The sequence below is a fragment of the Ornithorhynchus anatinus genome, chromosome 5 (genome assembly GCF_004115215.2).
Source record: "Ornithorhynchus anatinus isolate Pmale09 chromosome 5, mOrnAna1.pri.v4, whole genome shotgun sequence".
NCBI classification, from domain to species: domain Eukaryota; kingdom Metazoa; phylum Chordata; class Mammalia; order Monotremata; family Ornithorhynchidae; genus Ornithorhynchus; species Ornithorhynchus anatinus.
The window spans coordinates 59,388,175-59,394,174 of NC_041732.1; positions in this window are offsets into that span (position 1 = coordinate 59,388,175).

Here is a 6,000-nt window from a genome sequence, read left to right on the forward strand (position 1 = left end):
TCAGTTCCCTCATCTGCAGAATGAGGATTCAATACCGGTTCTCCTTCTTACTCAGATTGTGAACCCCATATGGAATCTGATTATCTAGTATCTGCCCCAGCACTTAGCTCAGTGCTTGGCGTACAGTAAACACTTCAAAAACGGTACAGTTATTACTATTATTATTATTACCTTAGCCCTTACTCAAAATAGGCAGGGTAATTACAGTTTAGTAATGTAAGCTCATTGTGGGCAGAGAATTTGTCTGTTTATTGCTTTATTGAATTCTCCCAAGTGCTCAATACAGTGCTCTGCACATAATAAGTGCTCAATAAAAACGATTGAATGAATGAGGTAGGTTAGGGGAGGTTGGGAAGACAATGATAGCCTGCCCCCAGTCTCCTCTGACGTTTGCTCACTGTGTGATCTGGGACAAATTGTTTAGTTTCTACGCTTTAGTTTCCTCATCTGGAAAATAGGTATTCAATACCTGTTCTCCCTCCTCCTTACATGGTGAGATAATAATAATAATAATGGCATTTAAGCGCTTTCTATGTGCCAAGCACTGTTCTAAGTGTTGGAGGTGGATCCAAGGTAATGAGGTTGTCCCACGTGGAGCTCACAGTCTTAATCCCCATTTTACAGATGAGGTACCTGAGGCACAGAGAAGTGAAGTGACTTGCCCCAAATCACACAGCTGACAAGTGGCGGAGCTGGGAATGGAACCCATGACCTCTGACTCCCAAGCTGGTGCTCTTTCCACTGAGCCACGCTTTATCCCAGCCCTCAGGATAGTGCTCAGCACAAGATAAGGACTTACCAAATGCCATTATTATCATTATTATTATTATTCAGTCAGGCAGCAGCATGCTGAGGTGTTGGGGGAGACTTGTTTTGCCCACAAAGCACTTGGAACCTCCCTGTAAACTTCCTCCTGGGTGCAGGCCCCTGATTCTGCCCATATTCTCCAACCAATGCTGGCACTGATTCCAGAAAGATACTGGTGGGGAGGAGAACTCCAAAATGTGATGGTGACCAGAGTGTCATGGCCAGGGGCATGCCCAAGGGAGAGAGGAAAGAAGAAAGGGAGGGGGTTCAAGTGTCATGGGGCTGAAATGATAAGTTTCATTCTCTCAGTCGAGAGCTCGAGGAGATGAAGGGCTTCTCTCGGTTATAGTGCCAGGGCCTTTGATAATATGGATTGGACGTGTGTCGTCCCTTGTACGTTCTAAGGGGCATTGGATAAATTCATGAAAGGAGTTGTTGGATCAATCAATCAATCGGGGATATTCACTGAGTGCTTACTGTGTGCAGAGCACTGTACTAGACACTTGGAAGAGTACAATATAATAGAGTTGGCGGACATGATCATGCCCTCCAGGAGCTTACAACTAATGGAATTGGAGAGAAAATTAGAGATATAGAAGGGAAAGGTTAGGCATCACTAAGCATTAGGATGGATGTCAAGGGGAGCAACCATCAGAAGTATTCTTCCAGCCAGTGAGAGAATAATTGGCTAGATCAGTCAATCACTCAATCAATCATATTTATTGAGCACTTACTGTTTGCAGAGCACTGTACTAAGCATTTGGAAGAGTACATTATAACAGAGTTGCTCTAAATAATGGGAAAGGTCATTTAAATTAGGTCTGTCACATCCCTGTCCCGTATGGGACTCACAGTCTAAGTCTGCATAGAACATTGGTCTTGGATCCTTAAGTTGTTTGTTCTGGCATTGTACGTTCGTAGAGGAACCAAGTTTTTTTTTAAGATTTGCCCTAAGCACTTAGTCCAGATCCACGTACCCATGGGATCTCAATAAATACTTACTGACTTACCAAATCTACTATCCGATATCATATCATCTGGGACTGGGTCGCTCTGAAGAGAAATCTATCTTCAGGCTTCCTTGTAGAGACCACCGTCATTTATAAAGAACGTAGAATGGCCCGGAATTCTCTGCTCTTTTTCCTCACCGCCACCGTCATCGCCAGGAACTACTGAGGGCCTACGTACGCAGAGACCTGAACTATGGAAATATAAAAGTAGTAATCCCTGTCCTCGAGGATCTCACAGTCTAACGAGAGACAAGAAGACGCGAATTAACTTATAAACACTAAGGAGAAAGGGGGACCAGTACTCAGGCCCTTCTTCTGAAGCGCCCCTTCTCTCTAGACCGTAAGCTCACTGTGGGCAGGGAACGTACCTCACCAGCTCTGCTTTATTGGACTCTTTTGGTACAGTGTTGGGCACACGGTAAGCGCTCAGTAAGTAGCTTCGATTGACTGGCTCTCTTCCACTGCACCTAGAGGTACACGACGTATACCTGGAAAGGGCTTTTTATAGGAGGTACACTCACCCCAGCAGAGGGCACTAGTGCCCACATCCACTACGAATACCATTTTATTAATAATAATAATAATTTTGGTATTTGTTAAGCGCTTACTATGTACAGAGCACTGTTCTAAACGCTGGAGGAAATAGAGGGTAATCAGGTTGTCCCACCTGAGGCTCACAGTTAATCCCCATTTTACAGATGAGGTCACTGAGAAAAGAGAAGTGAAGTGACTTGCTCACAGTCGCACAGCTGACAAGTGGCAGAGCCGGGATTCGAACCCATGACGTCTGACTCCCAAGCCCGGGCTCTTTCCACTGAGCCACGCTGCTTAGGGTATCTGGCTCCATTCATTCATTCATTCATTCATTCATTCATTCATTCATTCATTCATTCATTCATTCATTCATTCCTCCTTATTGAGCGCTTACTGTGAGCAGAGCACTGTAATCATAATGTTGGTATTTGTGAAGGGCTTAGAGCACTGTTCTAAGCACTGGGGTAGATACAGGGTCATCAGGTTGTCCCACGTGAGGCTCCCAGTCTTCATCCCCCTTTTACAGAAGAGGTCACTGAGGCCCAGAGAAGTGAAGTGACTTGCCCACAGTCCGACAGCTGCCAAGTGGCAGAGTCGGGATTCGAACCCATGACCTCTGACTCCCAAGCCCGGGCTCTTTCCACTGAGCCATGCTGCTTCTCTACTGAACAGAAGTCTGAAGATCTAAGGAACTGACACCACAGCACCAAGAGACGGAGAGGACTTCCTCTCATCTTACTCGAGCTTTTGTTTTAGAACCTCAGGTCAATACCTAATAATATCTGTAATGTGATTCAAGAGGGGACTTTTTAGTGGTACTTGTTAAGCACCTACTTTGTGCCAAGCTCTGCTCTAAGCACTGGGATAGATACAAATTAATCGTTTTGGACACTGTCCCCATCCCAAATGGGGCTCACAACCTACAAAGGAGGGACGTGGATTTATTTGCCCATTTTACAGATGAGGTAACTAAGAAGGGATACAGAAGGCAAGTGTCAGAGACGGCATTAGATCCCAGGGCCTCTGACTTTTTTTTAATGGTATCTGTTAAGCGCCTATCGCACGCCAGGATGGTACTAAGCGCCAGGGTAGATACGAGGGAATCAGGCTGGATACAGTACATCTCCCACATGGAGTTTACAGTCTTAATCCCCATTTTACAGATGAAGTAACTAAGGCCCAGAGAAGTTAAGTGACTCGCCCACAGTCATACAGCAGGCAAGCGGCGGAACCGACATTAGAACGCAGGTCCTTCTGGCTTCTGACTTCCAGGCCCATGCTCTTTCCACTAGGACACACTGCTTCTCTTTAGACAAAAAATCGTTCTCTGTCTAGTCCCTGAAACCTCTTTTGGTAATATATTCACCTTTCCCGATTTAGTCTCTTACTGGAAGGAATTCTGCTGGAGACTTTCCTATTGATTTTCGGGATTATGCACTGACCTTACGTCTTCACTGGCTCCCTCTTTGCTTCCATGGAAATTCCAAGGACTCAACTTTGAGGCATTAAACTTTAGAAATTGCTTTTCTCAATGAGGACAATCGCAGAAGAAGAGAACAGCTAAAAAATTTCCTTTAGTGATCTCCAAATTTTAACCGCACTCACTGGAAGAGTTTATGGAGATAATTGCTCAGTCAATCATATTTATCGAGCTCTTACTCTGTGCAGAGCACTGTACTAAGCATTACAAGAATAGACAGGCACGTTCTCTGCCCACAATGAGCTTACAGTCTAGAGGACTGTACGTTTACAGTGCAGACTGGGGCAAGCCCACACCTCTAGAATCCGATTTCTCCGAGGTTCCAGTCTTTAGTTACCTCAACTGTAAAATGGGGATTAAGACTGTGAGCCCCACGTGGGACGACCTGGCGACCTTGTATCTATCCCAGCGCTTCGAACGGTGCTTGGCACACAGTAAGCGCTTCACGAATACCATCATCATTATTATTATTATCTTTTGAAATTGATATGGACAGACTCTTGAACCAACAGGAAGTTCCAGAGGGTCTAGAATCAAAATGCGAACCTGAGGTCCGTCCGTAACTAATGACCGGTGATGAAAACTAATTCACCGTCCACATCGTTAGCTGTTGTTCTAGGCCTCGTGGGATCAGAAGTCATTCCTCCACTCAATTGCTTCAGCTGAGGCAAGGGCAGGCACGTCAGGCAATGCGTGACCAAGCAGAAATATCGAAGCGTGGTAACCCTACTATACAATAAAATATTCTTTTGCGGTATAATGAGTCTTCCTCTGTGGCGCTTACTCTCTCTAGTTGGAGGTCTGCAAATAAGGAATCTCAGGGAGTCCTTCTGACATTTCTAACACTGTCTTACTGTAAAAATACAGCTAAAGTCAAGCTTAAACTATTTTAACTATTAACTTATTAAATTATTTTAACTATTTATTTTAAAATCGTTAGTCACGTGCAGCCATTGTGTAGACAACTGGGAACGCAAGCCAGGGGCTGGGGATGATGCCCCGGGGAGTTGGGGACCGTGGCACCCTGCCTTCTTGTCGTAGGGAGGGGCAGAAGAGGCGCCAGGGCAAATTACTAAGGAATGAAGATTAATCAACATCAAAGATGATAGCTGTATTCCTCGGGTCCCATTTTCATTTCCTACTCATTCATTCATTCAATCATATTTATTGAGCGCTTACTGTGTGCAGAGAACTGTACTAAGTGCTTGGAAGAACAATTCAGCAACAGAGACGATCCCTACCCAACAATGGGCTCACAATCTAGAAGGAGGGAGACAGACATCAAAACAAGTAAACAGGCATCAATCGCATCAATGTAAATAAATAGAATTATAGATATACACACTTCATTAATAAAATAAATAGAATAATAAATATGTACATATATAAAGAAGTGCTGTGGAGTGGGGAAGGGGGTAGAGCAGAGGGAGAGAGGCGGGGCGACGGGGAGGGGAGGAGGAGCAGAGGAAAAGGGGGGCTCAGTCTGGGAAGGCCTCCTGGAGGAGGGGAGCTTCGGTAGGGTTTTGAAGGGGGGAAGTGTTTGGCGGATGTGAGGAGGGAGGGCATTCCAGGCCACAGGTAGGATGTGGGCCAGGGGTCGACGGCGGGACAGGTGGGAACGAAGCCCAGCGAAGAGGTGAGCGGCCCCAGCGGAGCAGAGTGTGAGGACTGGGCTGCGCAAGAAGAGGAGGGAGGTGAAAGAGGACGGGGCAAGATGATGGAGAGCTTTGAAGCCAATAGTGAGGAGTTTATGAGTGGATGCTTCAGGAAAGCTGAGAAAACCATGGAATAGACTACGTATACCAGGGAAGCAGCGTGGTCTAGTGGATAGGGCACAGGCCTGGGAGTCAGAAGGACCTGAGTTCTAGTCCCGGCTCTGCCACTCGTCAGCTGTGTGACCTTGGGTGAGTCACTTTACTTCTCTGTGCCTCAGTTACCTCATCTCTAAAATGGGGATTAAGACCGTGAGCCTCTTGTGGGACGGGGACTGTGTCCAATCTGGTTAGCTTGTATCTATCCCAGCGCTTGCCACATAGTAAGTACTCAACGAATACCATCATTATATACTTTTTCCTATTCCTTTTTAAGATATATCACATGACATGATGTAACTCTACGCTTTTCTTACCGCATGACTCGCTTTAAAATCCACCCCACACGGCTGTGATC